A 15,497-nucleotide genomic window follows, 5' to 3' on the forward strand; every position below is an offset into this window, starting at 1 on the left:
CTTGCAAAGAAAAAAATGGGAGAGCAGTTATATTTTATAGCCATCATTTGGATACAACAGGATGTAGTGTATTATGCCATAGCACAATCAATATTGGTAGTTTATTCACATGTAAAAATGTAATATTTGAAATTACCAGTGAAAATATGATTATTCCCATCACATGTATTTTATATAGGGCTATCTTTGAAAAAGTTCCCATGAGGTAGTTAATATCGTCACACTCTAAATGTGAAAAAAGGAGTTGTCTTGTGTCATAGTGGGCTAAGAATCCAACAATCTAACTGCAGCAGCAGGGGTTGATTCTGTGGCATGGGCTCAGTCCCAAGCCCAGGAACTTCCACATGCCACAGGCAGGGGGAAAAAAAAAAAAGAGAGAGATTAACCACACCACCAAATGGAAACAATGAATGACTCATGATATGATATTTTATTCCATGTAGCATTTTCTGGTTACTCATGTAGTACTGTTGTAGTTACTGTCATATGATATTATTTGAAAGATCCCTACATCTGATAGGTGGTCAATCTCAACTATTGAATATCAGCCTTAAGCACTGCAAGATCTAAAATGAAAATGGTAGTTTTTTTCTTAGGTAAAAATAAATCGAATAGCTTAGGTTTTTCTCTTTTGTTTTATTTTTATCCACTGAATGAACAATAAATAACCTACTGAATGCTGCAGAATATTTTCGGTCACTTGATTATATACATTTATTTCAATACATAACAAACTATGGATTGGCTTTAATGGCATATGCAGAAATAGAAGAAATTGGCATAAAAATCTGATTTTTTTTGTTTTTTGGTTGCTGTTCAGGAGAAAAAAAAAAGCCATTAATCTGGACCCTATCTTACATGGAAAAGAAAATGAAGGTGTAAGCTTTTGTTGACAATCTCCATAATTTGGTATATTCCAGGATTACATTGCATTTGATTTTGACAGCTATGAGCTTCATATCACAACAAATGTTTTAAGGATAATTATATTGAGATTCAGAGTTTTGAAGTTAATTTACCTTAAAATATATAGTGGGGAAATTGGATTCTCAGATCGCTCTCCTATCTATCTATCTATCTATCTATCTATCTATCTATCTATCTATCTATCCATCCATCCATCCATCTATCATTTATCATCTGCCTATATGTATAAATGCATTTTTCAACTACACTATCTTATCCAAAAAAATATTAAACATTTTGAAGTAATGCATCTGAAATAATATGGGTCTCTTTTCATTCAACACAAACAAGAAACAAAAAGTAAGAAAGAAAAAGAAAAAAATAAAGTCATTAAAATAGAAATTCTATATCAGTATGTGAAAGATTTCTTAAAATATAAAGTTAATTCAATATTTATAGTTTAGACAATCAGAGATTGAAATAATGCAATCTGCAGCAATATGGATGGACAGAGTAAGATGAATATCACATGATATCACTTATACTTGGAATCTAAATTTAAAATGATACAAAACAGTAATAGATTCATAGATGTCAAAATAAAATTTAAGACTACCAAAGGGGAAGTATGGCGGAAAGGAACAAATTAAATGCTTGGGATTAACAGATACACACTACTATATATAAAATAAATAACCAACAAAAACTTACCATAGAGCACAGGGAACTCTATTCAATATTCTGCGGTAACCTAAATGGCAAAAAAATCTGAAGAAGAATAGATATATATGTATGCATAACTGATTCACTTGGCTATACACTTGAAACTAACACGACATTGTAAATCAACTATACACTCCAATAAAATTCAGTATACACGATTGCATATAAAAATTTCTCAAAACAGTTAATTCAATGTTTACAACTTAGTCATTTTGAGATATTCTTCTTTTTTCTATATACTAGCTTTAACGTATTTCTTTTGATCTCACAAGTACACACATTATCTTTAAAAATGGTCTCTCAAAGCCTCTAAATGAAATCTAGTTTAGGTTTAGCTCCCAATATAAAATTGACCCAACCTAACACAATTCACTTGTGAAGGGACAACCATACGATCTGCTGTCCAATACAGTTTGTAGATATACACATTCTATATTATGAATAAAACCATTCATACGCTACCCAACATTCAAAATGAATCATAAATTATCATCTTTTGAAGTTATTTTGCATCAATTTCATTGTAGACATTTGACCTGTGTTTATATTTAGAGTTGAATATAATATACTGAAAATGAATAATTATTCACATATTTCAAGAACATATAATTTTCCAAAGTATGGTTTAATTATTAAAAAGATAAACCAGAATCACAGAGATACAAAGTAATTTATTCAAGATGGTAAAGTGAATAGTGGTAGAGGCAGAAAACATGGAAAAGTGTTCTCCAGATTCTAGATAATGCCAAACTATCCACTGAAGTACTGGTTTTTATACCCTATGCTCCCTTCAGTTTTGATCAAAACTATTCTCAAATAAAGATAATTCCTGATTATAAATTAAAGCTAGTGTGATAGTTTACAGAATTATAGGAAGACAGTGGATCCACCTAAAAACCCTCCTTGATTGGCCTTGCTGGAATTTTTTAAGAAATCTTAAATTAGATTTGTAAGGGCCTCTAAGCAACAAGACATTTTCCATGGGGCTTTCAGAAATTTGGATCACTTCTTGTCTTAACAGAATCTTCAAATATTCTAAAATGATGGACCTTCTTCAGTTGGACATTCCCTTCTCATGTGTAAGGTTGGGAAACCATTAAACCAATTACTGGATCAATTTAACAGGGAGACTTTGACTGGTTTTGCTTCATGAAGTTACAGTTACTAACATTTGACTGATCATAGAGCAACCTAAATGTTATAATAGTAATTATTTTGCATTGCTATCTGTTATGTAGAATTGACAGGATTGTAAAAGAGCTTTCAGAATCACATTCAAAGTAGCTAGATGAATGTCCTGTGGAGTCCAGACAAGCATAGTTCTCACAATATCCTGACAAGACATCCTATGTGAGATTCCACATTTGCTCAAGTATTTTAGGTTTTACTAAAGAAGAGACAAAGATGGCATAATGGCTTATATTATTTTACTGACTTAGGAATTTTACAGATAGTATTTCATAATCAAGCTATGTGTGTGTTCAATTTTGGAAGCTGTAGAGTTTGAGAACCATACATTTTATCATAAAAAGATACCTAAAATACATAATAAATATTTGTGTGTGTGGATATTTGTGTTTGTCTCATTCATATAATTTCATGAAATTTCACAATGGCAATCCATCTGCAATAAATAGGTAATTAGGTAGACAGATTTTCAAGGATAAAAACAGATGGTAAAAGCAATTCCTTCATATTTTGCTTTTCAGTGAGAATGTGTTTATTCTACTTGTATATAAAAGTAAAAAGAATTTAATTTTAAAACTAGATATAATTCTAGCTCACCTGCTTATAAGAAAAGTAAGCTAGATTAAATCATTTAACTATCTGAACCTTTATCTTTTATATGGGGCAGATATTTAAAAATGGAATATAAAAAACTATCCACTAGATAAAATATAGAAAGAGTACATGACTAGGTATAAAAATATCATTGAAGAGTAGCTGTAAATTTTAGCATCTTTGCCAGTATCACAGTCATCACCATCATTTATACTCACTGAATGTGTCATCCAAAGCAATTACATGTAGATAGTTTCTACTTTTCCCTGCATGCTTAAACCCATTTGATTTCCACCAACCTCTACAAAGTTGTTTATTCAGATGTTATTATCCTTTACTGAATATTTACTGACATACACAGGAAGTAAAAAATAAATAAAACACAACAGTTAAAAACATAAGACACTTCAATTTTACAATGTTTCTGTTTAAAAACAAAAATTAGTTATAACTAAACATATGACTATTTACTTGAATTTTTTCTTATTTTTAGAAGTTACATTCAATAATATGTGTATGTATATATACACATCCTTTAAATTACATGTAATATTTATGTAATATATATACATCCATAGATAGGAAATATTAGCTATTTTTAAACTTCACTATAAATTCCATTTTATTTTTTCATATAAAATATAGACAACCACTTTCTAAATGTGATTAGAAATATTGGATTAATAGAGAGTAAAAAACAAATAGGAACCAGATTTAAGATTACCAATGATGCCTAGTAATAACTCTTCATTCAGGAAAATAATTCTAATAAACAGGAAATAAAAAACACTCTTTTCCACAATAATTATTGAGGATTGGTATTATTAAATGTTAAGTTTATTCTTCAAGTATCACTTAAGCACATTCAAAGCATCTTCCAAGACCCTCATCTGATTTCCCATTCAGAAAGCACATTTATGAATCAGTTCCCAAATCACTTTCTGTTGTTTATATTTCTTACTCTGGATTTTGTACTGAACAGTATAGTAAAAATTCAGCCAGTCTCTGGACTTCAGACTTAATATACAGTATTCTGTTACTTCACTTTTACATAGAATAAACATAATTCCTTTCCTAAACTGATTGCCTCAAATCCTAAATGATTTTAATCAAAACAGTAACCAAAAGGAGTTCCCATCATGTTTCAGCAGGTTAATAACTCAAACAATATCCATGAGGATGAAGATCCAATCCCTGGCCTCACTCTTTGGATTAAGGACTCAGCATTGCCACAAGCTACAGTGTAGGTCACGCATGAGGCTTGGATCTGGCATTGCTATGGCTGTGGTGTAGGCCGGTGACTATAGTTCCAATTTGACTCCTAGCCTGGGAACCTCCATATGCTGAGGATACAGCCCTAGAAAGACAAAACCAAAACCAAACCAACCAAAGAAAAAATAGCAGTAACCAACAATACTAAAGCACCAATATAAGAAAATCAGCAGCTATTTCATTACACAATGTGTTTGCATGAAAATATTTCCACTTCTAAATGTAATTTATATTGTCTAAGATGTTGTAAAGCATTCTACACCTGCTTTTATCTTTCCCATTTCTAGAGGACTCATCACGGGCTTTAGATAAAATCAACTCTCCCTTCCTTCATGAATATAGTTTATCCTTCAACTCCATTTTTTCTATTAATGCTTCCATTTGATAAAGGCCAAATATATTCTTCTCATTTTTGAAGTACCATTTTAACTCATGTAAACACTTATTATATGTTTTATCATTAAGGTGAAAATTATATTCAATTATATTTCAGAATATGGCATAGTTGATGTAGGCCCATCTACCATAAGTCCAGAACAGTAGTTCATAGACCAACATCAGTAGTTGTCTTTATTAGCAGTTTTATTTTTCTACTATCATTTCAAAATCCATTATTCACTATCACATCAAATCTCCGAATTCAATAATAACATATTTTAGGTTTAAAACAATTTTGTGTCTTAAAAAATATGTTGATCAGCTGTTTATTTTTTAAATTATTTTTAAGGCTACATAATTTAGTACACATTAGTTATAATCTTATTTAAACTCACCTAAGTCAAATGAAATTCTTTTTGGTGTTTCCTGATTGAGATGACTGGATATATTTATTGCTTATTTTAAACAGAAGTACTTAATGCTTAAAAATTTCTCTTAAGCACCTGCTGAAGAGTCCCTTTTCTTGTCTGGTGAATAAAAATAAAAATATAATTAGAATTAACACCTTTCATTATATCATCACTTTCACCTATTCACTGGCCTTAGTAACTGAAAGCACTCCAAAGGTCATCATATAAACAAAGCCATTTTCTGAGTAAACTTCTTTGAAAATTTTCTAAACAAATGTTATGTTAAACTTGTATCTCTATACTTAATAGTTTCAGCACCTCCATGGAAACTCAGGAGCAACAATATTTCTAGGACTTCTTCAACTGGAGTTTTATGCCAATTCACACTTTCTTTGTTTTCTAATAGTCACATGCAAATGTCCACTGGGATTTAGCCAGTGTAGGTTTAGCCCTGGATGGCCTTAAGCCAATATTAGGAAAGGAATTCTGATAAATTCTATAGACATTTCACAAGTGAGATAAAGGTCAATTCACTAGGGAAAGAGACAAATTATGTTTGAGTTTCTTCCAATATTATTGTGTCTCTAAACTTTTGGGATCATATATGTTATATATCGTTGTTCAGTAAGTTCAGAGTAATGATATGTCTCCATATAATTATTTCCTCGTTTTGATTACACAGGTCCAAAATTTAATAAGTTAAATGAAACATTGTTAATTTAATAAAAATGTAAAATAAAAATTCTTAAAGTGCCACTGTGGGATTTACCTTTAATTTATTCTAGGTATTACATATTATCAATTATTTCAATTCCAATGGAAAATTCCAATGAATTATAAAACATCTTTTACTCATTAAAGTAAAAATTTAAAAGAATGTTATTACTTTTAAAACTTATCTTTCTGAAAATATTCCAAAAGTTCCAGAGGAAGGAATATTTCCAGATACTTTCTATGATGCCAGCATCACCCTGATACCAAAACCAGAAAAGATATCACAAAAAAGATTAAATACAAGCCAATATCACTGACAAAACTTGAAGCAAAAGTCCTCAACAAAATATTAGCAAACCAAATCCAACAATAAATGAAAGGGATCATTCACCATGGCCAAGAGGGATTTATGCAAGTGATGCAAGGATTCAATATCCATGAATCAAGCAGTATGATACACCACATTAACAAACAGAGGAAAAATTTTTAAAAATGCAGTCATCTCAGTAGATGAAGAAAAAAGCTTTTGATAAAATTCACTATACATGTATGATAAAAACTCTCCAGATTGTGGGCATAAAGGACGCCTACCTCAACATAATAAAGGCCATATATGACGAACCCACTGCTGACATCTTAAGCAATAGTGAAAAGTTGAAAACATTTCTTCTGAGATCAGGAACAAGACAAGAATGGTCACTCTCACCACTTTTATTGAACATTGTTTCAAAAGTGCTAGCAGTCAGAGAAGAAAAATAAATAAGAAGAATGCAAATTGGAAAGTAAGAAGTGAAACTCACTGTTTGCAGATGACATAATACTCTAAGACACCTACTAGAAAATCCTAAAGTTTAAACCTATTAGAACTCATCAATGAATTTGGTAAACGTTTGGATACAAAATTAACATACAGAATTCAGTTTCATTTCTATACACTAGGAACAAAATATCAGAAAGAGAAATTAAGGAAACAATCTCATTCACCATGACATCAAAAAGAATACATGTGCAAAAAACCACCTAAGGGGGCAAAAGATCTATACTCTAAACACTTTAAGACAGTGATGAAAGAAATTGAATGTGAGCCAAAGCATTGGAGGATAAACCATGTTCTTGAATTATATGAATTAATATTTTTTAAGTGATCATACTGCCAAGGCATTTTGGAGAGGCTACAAATCAATGCAACCTCTATCAAAATACCAATGGCATTTTTTACCAAACTAGAACAAATAATTTTAAAATTTGTATGGAACAATTAAAGACTCCAAATAGACAAAATAATCCTGAGAAGGAAGATCAGAACTGGAAGTATCATCTCTCTGGTTCCAGACTATTCTACAAAAGTAGAGTAAACAAAACAAGATAGAACTGGTATAAAAATAGACATTTGGATAAATTAAACAGATTAGAGAGCCCAGAAATAAACCCACATTCATATGGTCATTCAATCTAAGACAAAGGAGGCAAGAATATATTATTGGAGAAAAGACAGTCTTTTCAATAATGGTTCTGGGAAAACTGGACAGATACTGGTAAAATAACATAATTGGAACATTCTCTAACACCATATACCAAAACAAACTCAAAATGAATTAATGACCTACATTTAAGACTAGATACTCTAAAACTCCTTGAGGAAAATATAGGCAGGACACTCTTTGACATAAATTGTCACAATATCCTTTGATCTATGTTCTTGATTAATGGAAATACAAGTAAAAATAAACAAATGAGACTAATTAAACTTAAAAACTCTTAGTTAGCAAGGAAAACCATCGACAAACTGAAAGGACAATGCGTTGAATGGGAGAGAAATATTCAAATGATATGACTGATGAGAAATTAATATCCAAAATATATAAATGCCAAGCATCTGGGACATGTATATCAAAACTGTGATGTCATTTCATACCTATTAGAATGGTTAACATCAAAAAGAACACAAATAACAAATGTTTGGCAAGATGGGGAAAAAAGAGAACCCCATCTTACAGTTTAGTAACTGTTGGGGGGAATGTATGTTTGTGCAACCACTAGGGATAATGTTTTGGAGGTTTTGCAATACACTGAAAATAGAATTACCATATGGCCCAGCATTTCGACTCTGGGGTATATATCAGGAGAAATAACAAAACAAAACAAAAAACTAATTTAAAAAGTACATATATGCTACCAGCATTATGTACAACTGCCAATATATTGAAACAACCTAAGTGTCTATAAACAGATACACGGGTAAAGAAGACATATATCATATATTATTTAATATTCAGCCATTAAAAATATGAACTTTTGCAATTTGTAGCAACATGGATAAACTTGGAAGGCCTAATGCTAAGTGAAATAATTCAGGGAGTTCCCATTGTGATGCACTAGAAATGAAACTGACTAATATCCATGAGGATGCAGGTTTGATCCCTGGCCTTGCTCAGTGGGTTAAGGATTCGGCATTGCCATGAGCTGTGGTGTAGGTTACAGATGCAGCTTGGATCCCGCACTGCTGTGGCTGTGGCATAAGCCAGCTCTAGTTCTGATTCGATCCCTAGCCCAGGAACTTCCATATGCTGTGGGTGCAGCCCTGAAAATAAATAAATAAAATAAAGGAAGAAAGAAAGAAAGAATTCAGGAAGGGCAAGAAAAATGTTCTATGATATTACTGATATGTTGAATCTAAAATAATTAAAAAGCTAGTGAATACAAAAGAAAAAAGCAGACTTACAGATATAGAGACCAGGGTAGCAGTTGCCAGGGGGAGAGGGAAGCAGGGGGTAATAAATATTAGAGAAGTAAGAAGTACAAATTATCACATGTAGAATAAGCTACAAAAACAGATTTACAAGATGGGGAATATAGCCAATATTTTAAATAACTATAAATGGTATATAACCTTTGAAATTTGTGACTCACTATTTTGTACACCTGAAACTAATAAAATATTGTACAGCAACTATAATTAAACACTGATAATATTATAAAAGAGCATATCATATTTCTAAAAATATCATACAATTTCTGAAACACATACCATATATATATATACACAAACACAACATAATGTTCATTATTAATTTTTGACAATTACTAGCATGAAATTAAACACTTCTTGGAGTTCCCATCGTGGCTCAGTGGTTAACGAATCCGACTAGGAACCATGAGGTTGCGGGTTTGGTCCCTGCCCTTGCTCAGTGGGTTAAGGATCTCGCATTGCCGTGAGCTGTGGTGTGGGTTGCAGATGCAGCATGGATCCTGCGTTGCTGTGGCTCTGGCAAAGACTGGTGGCTACAGCTCCAATTGGACCCCTAGCCTGGGAACCTCCATATGCCGTGGTGCGGCACTAAACAGCAAATAAAATAAGATAATTTGTTACATAAAAGTACAGGTCACTGTGAAAAAACACTTAGCTATCAATGTACCCATAATGACAAATATTTTGCAGGCACATAATAGTTGTTAAATATTTGTTTAAAAAAAAAAAAACTTAGTCTTTTTAATAGACAAGACTCATTTTTCTTAATAATCATAGACCTGATGAAAACAACACAAGATAGTAATTATTTTTTCTTTTTTTTTTTTTGTCTTTTTTGTTATTTCTTGGGCCACTCCCGTGGCATATGGAGGTTCCCAGGCTAGGGGTCGAATCGGAGCTGTAGCCTCCGGCCTAAGCCAGAGCCACAGCAACTCGGGATCCTAGCCGCGTCTGCAACCTACACCACAGCTCATGGCAACGCCAGATCGTTAACCCGCTGAGCAAGGTCAGGGACCCAACCCGCAACCTCATGGTTCCTAGTTGGATTTGTTAACCACTGCACCACGACGGAAACTCCACAAGATAGTAATTTAATGTATCACAAAATCATTGTTTTTTTAGACACATTACTTAAAAAGAAAAAAAAAATGTAATTTCTTGTAAAAAGACGACTAATAAACTAATACAATATTGTTTATCAGAGACAATAATAGATTTAGATTAATGTCTCCTGATTTTCTCTATTTTCACTGTATGAACTGGATAGAGTCTGGAACGCACATGCCTTCTCAATTACACATTTCCTTAGGTAACCAATGATAACACCTGACCAAAACAGCAGACATTACCATCATTTTCCTGGTTTTACATCATACAATTCCCTTTGTATTCTTTCATTTTACCCTTTTCACGGCATTTTACCTTTTTGGGGCACATATGCTTACATAGGCTTTTACCCTCAGATGGGATTCTTGCTAGGTTCAATACATTCTTGTTGCCTCCTTGAAATTTTTAGTAATTTTATCTCTGAATACACATGTGAGCAGAGAAGTTATACTGGGTGGCAGTATTACCATGTGGTTTTGGTCCAAGAGCAGGACTTGTACATGATGGCTCAATTAGCATGCAAATAGAGCAATTGGTCTGGCCACCCCATGTGCACAAACACTTTAGAGTTCAGGACACCAGTAGACCCCCAGTGGAGTGTCCACATTGGAACTGTGCCCAGATTGGAGGTGGTGTTTACCACAGCAGCTATAGTTTCAGCAATGGTGGAAGTGGCCACTGCCTAGGAAAGAGGAGCTTTGCCGGGCAGGAGCAATAACTCCTGGTGGAGGTGGTGGTGACTTATGCTTCCATCCCAAACCCACTCCTAGGTCATCTACAAATATATTAAATGTCTCACTTGAGTGTCAGAATAGAAAATACTAGAAAGCTCAGGCAAGAGAGCATTTTCAGTAAATAATTACAATTTTTTACTTATTACAGAAGCTATTGTATTATTTTATACTAAAACAAAACTAATATTTGTTGCAGTAGAGCATATCAGAGAACCATTATCATTCACCATAGAGTACTCAAAAAATGGCTTTAAAAACTTTTGAAATATCTAGAAGCTTAGAATAAAATAAAATTAGTTTTAAAGATCAGCAATGGAAAATCATATTCTTTTCATGTAAAGTGTCAAAAAATTTAAAAACAAAAAATTTTAACATGAATTTACCTTATAATTCAAAAAACAGTGATAAAATGAGTGGACAGGCATTTGAAATGTAAAGCCACTTCTGGCCCTTTTTCAAAGTTCACACATTACCAGAAATTTGAGAGGAATCACTAAAATGCCATTAATTAAATTTAAATTCATAATTATATGAAATGATGTTGATATAATTAATCAGAAAATATGCCTAATGTTTTTACAACTTATAAACACCCCTAATCACCTTAGTAACTTAAGCAGAAAAGTTCTTTTAAAGTTAAAAAAATAAATAAAATCATCTAATATTAATTTCAACCTAGCTTTTATTGCCAGTGGCTGCATTTATAGAGAATGAAGGTTTTAAAAGTATAAATTTTGATAAAAATAAATTTGGAGATAAGTGAGGTCCCAAAATCTTATACTCAATAAAACTAGCACACAATAAAATATAAAAATTAAGTGTATATAAAAAAACTATAAAAAAAGATATTGTTTGTAATATTTATTGCATTTTATAATCAATAAGTTAATTTTGAAAAAATGCAATTATTTGAGCACCAATAATGGCACATATTTCTGATTTCTGAAGATGAGGCATTATATTTTCATTTATGCTCTGCTCTGTAAATTATGTGGAATATGATCCTTCTTCTCCATGCCACAACTAAGAGGTAATATCATCACTTGAGCTGATGACTTAATGGATAATGTGTTCAGATCTGTTCAGAAAATTGACTAAACCATAGCATGAATAGCTAAAATTGCTTTGTAAAATTAACTTTCCGCAGACTGTTTCATTAGTATTAAAAAATGTAGTGGAGGGAATACAATCTCATTTTAGAAACATAATGTAGCAAGAGTTCAGTGGTGACAGGAGGTAAAAATGATGTATGCTGAGTGCTGAGGATGGTTGCAAGAATGTGGGGGTATTTCTAATTTCCACTAATTAGATTAAATATTAACCCATTTGTTATATTATTAATCACACAATTTCCTTCATTTCTATTGGCCTCTCCAAGTCTTTGATGTTGATCCTCTGAAATAGCTAATATTAAAAAACTTCCAGGCAGTCCCATTTTGGTGCAGTGTAAGTGAGTCTGACTAGCATCCATGAGGTTGTGGGTTCAGTCACTGGCCTCAATCAGTGGGTCAGTTGTCCACCATTGCCGTGAGCTGTGGTGTAGATCACAGACATGGCTCAGATCCCACATTGTTGTGGCTGTGGTGTAGGCCCGCTGCTATAGCTCCAATTCGACCCCCTAGCCTGGGAACTTCCATATATGCCATAGGTGCTGCCCTAAAATGACCAAAAATAAAAATGAAAATAAAAAATAAAACACTTCCCTAAACACACCACACTAAAAGAAACCGAAATTTGTCACATTTCACGCAGAAAGAAATAAGGATTACAAAATCCCTGATGAAGTCTCAGTTAAACTTATTAAATAAAATTTCCCTATATGGAAAGAAATGAATGTTACTGATCATAACAGGTTATGAGAAGAACAAATATTTGTTGACATTTAAATTGATCCAGACATTCAAAAAAATATTTTAGACATATTGGAAAATAGATAAAAAATAGTAGAAATGTTATGCTGAATGGAAAATTCAGTTATAGAGTTTCCGTGTTATTTATTACATGCCAAAAACCATTTTTTGTTGACCATATGTCAGCAAAAATTAAAAGCATTTGAAATTGATGGAGAAAATCATTATTAAAAATAATGTTATAAAATCTTTATCCATGTTATATGTATGTCTACATGCATGTATATATTATAAGAAAGAAAATTTTGTTGATATATGAGTGATTTTCTTCCTTTATGGATTAATTTTACTCCTTGCATTTAATGATAAAATAATATTTTTAATTACTATACCCTGATAAATGGATATTTATACAACTGCTGGTACTCATGCAAAAACTTTATTTACATTTTCACAGAACAGATTCTTTGAATTACTATTCTCAGGGCCTCTATTACCTCACTGTTTCTCAGGCTATAGATAAGAGGATTGAGCATTGGGGTCAGAATGGTGTAGAACACAGCCAGAGCTTTGTCCTCTGTTGGGCATGAATAAACTTGGGGCATAGATAAGTATAAACAAAGGGTACAGAATACAAAGTCTCAACAGTAAGGTGGGCACTACAGGTGGAGTAGGCCTTTTTCTTCCCTTCATCTGAGTGCATGCAATAGAGAGCAAGGAGAACACAGCCATGGGAGCATGCAACACCAATGAAGGGGAACAGAAGGAAGAGGATGGTGCTCACAAACACTCTGTACTCGTGGATTCAGGTGTCCACACGGGCCAAAGTCATCATGGCTGGGACATCACTGAAGAAATGATTGATGGCCCTGGATTGGCAATAAGGGATATGGAGGTATATATAGTGTGGGCACAGGAGTTAATAGAGCCCATTTTCCAAGATCCCATTATCGTAGATATGCACACAGTCTTCTGCTGATTCTGATGGAATAGTGAAGAGGAAAGTAAATGGCCACATGATGATCATAAGTCATAAATGTCAAGAGCGATGCTTCTGCACCTCCAAAAGTCAAGAAGCAGCTCTGAACTCCATACTCGATGAAGGATATAGGCTCGTTTCCAATAAGATAGTTGTAGGCCATTTGGGAGATTTAATTCTGGTCCATGAAAGAGAGCTGACTGAATAGAAAATACATGGATGTGTGGATTTGGGTGTCAAGGATGATGAGACAAGTCATGTAGAGGCTGCCAAACAGAGCCATTAGGAAAATGAGAACAATGAGAATAAAAAGAAACATGCTGATTCTGACAGGGGGTAACAACCCCAATAAAATGAAATCTCTTGTTGTTGCTTATAATTTTCCATGTGGAATTCATATAATTTTTCCTAAAGAGAAACACATGAACAATTCAAATTTAAAATAATAAGCTATTTTTGTTTTATTTTGGAATATTATTTAAAACTTTACAGTTCTGAAATGAAAATTTGAACTTACCTATGTCAGATAATTTGTAAAAGACATCATTTTTTATCCAGAGATTAAAATTAGAAAATGCAAACATTTTGGCCAAAGTTTTTTCCAGGAAATCTTTAAAATTATAGAAAAAAATTGGCGTCATTGAGATAAGTATGTTTTACTACCCTACACAAACACAACTAACCACGAATTAGATTTGGTACTCAAAATATTTTCATAGGAAATCAGGTAAATGCATATATTATAGGATTCTATTATGAACAATTGGTTATTACCATTAATGTAAGATTTTTCTTTCATATTCAAAGCCTAAGTCTCATCTCAAAATTTGCAGTAGCCTTTCAGCCAATGTTTTGAACCTATTTTTCTTTCTTGAGGTTTATGTGCTCAGAAATGTCAAATTAAGCTTCTCTGTAGTCAAGTGACATTATTTGATTTTTCTGTTGTGAAATATAGAATGAATCCTACATGTCAAGTACCACTTACACATATTTTCTTCTGTATCCCAGTTTTTGAATGTTGTAGAAGTTGACCTTTGCCTGAATAAGTATAAAGCACACACTCATTGCTTTGATAAATCCATGCAAGTTCTCTTAAATAGCATATATTTTATGTTTCTCTACTTCTTTAACACTTATATGATACATTTTGCTTTATAGAACTTTTTCTACTCATTACTTTTTCCTTTTTTTGTGCTTAAAAATCTTCAATTATAGATTATTGTTTAAATGTAAGCACATATGTTTAAAACATCTCCCTGTTAAAACCTACTTCCATGATGGTAACTATATGTATATGTCATGAATTAAAAGAATTCCCTGAGGAGTTCTCATAGTGGCTCAGTGGTTAACGAATCCGACTAGGAACCAAAAGTTGCAGGTTCAATCCGTGGCCTTGCTCAGTGGGTTAAGGATCCAGCACTGCTGTGAGCTGTGGTGTAGGTTGCAGATGTGGCTTGGATTCCGTGTTGCTGTGGCTCTAGCATAGGCCAGTGGCTACAGCTTCGATTAGATCCATAGCCTGGGAACCTCCATGTGCCACGGGTGCAGCCCTAGAAATGACAAAAACAAACAAACAAAAAAGAAGAGTACCCTGAGCATAAACTACAATAAGAGATGTAATAATTTAGGACCCTTTGAATAAAGGAATTTGGAAAAAGGAAATGGTCAGTTACATAAGTGGAAAAAAATGACATCTTAAGAGCCTTCTTCATGGAGGTGGGAGGAGGAATTCACCATAGAAATTGTAAATGAACAACCTTTATAAATACATAGTGTTTTAGTTGTAAATATTGTAGATTCAAATTTTACTAGACATTTAAGATAGTCTGCAGCATAAAATAGGAAGATGCTCACATGTGTCCATGAATGGACACACACATGAACAAAAATACA

At 32.8% G+C, this 15,497-nt stretch overlaps 1 pseudogene; it reads right to left on the reverse strand.

Moving 5' to 3' along the window:
* LOC110259599 lies at nt 13,069-13,767 on the reverse strand (annotated as a pseudogene).

This window comes from Sus scrofa, chromosome 2 (genome assembly GCF_000003025.6).
Source record: "Sus scrofa isolate TJ Tabasco breed Duroc chromosome 2, Sscrofa11.1, whole genome shotgun sequence".
NCBI classification, from domain to species: domain Eukaryota; kingdom Metazoa; phylum Chordata; class Mammalia; order Artiodactyla; family Suidae; genus Sus; species Sus scrofa.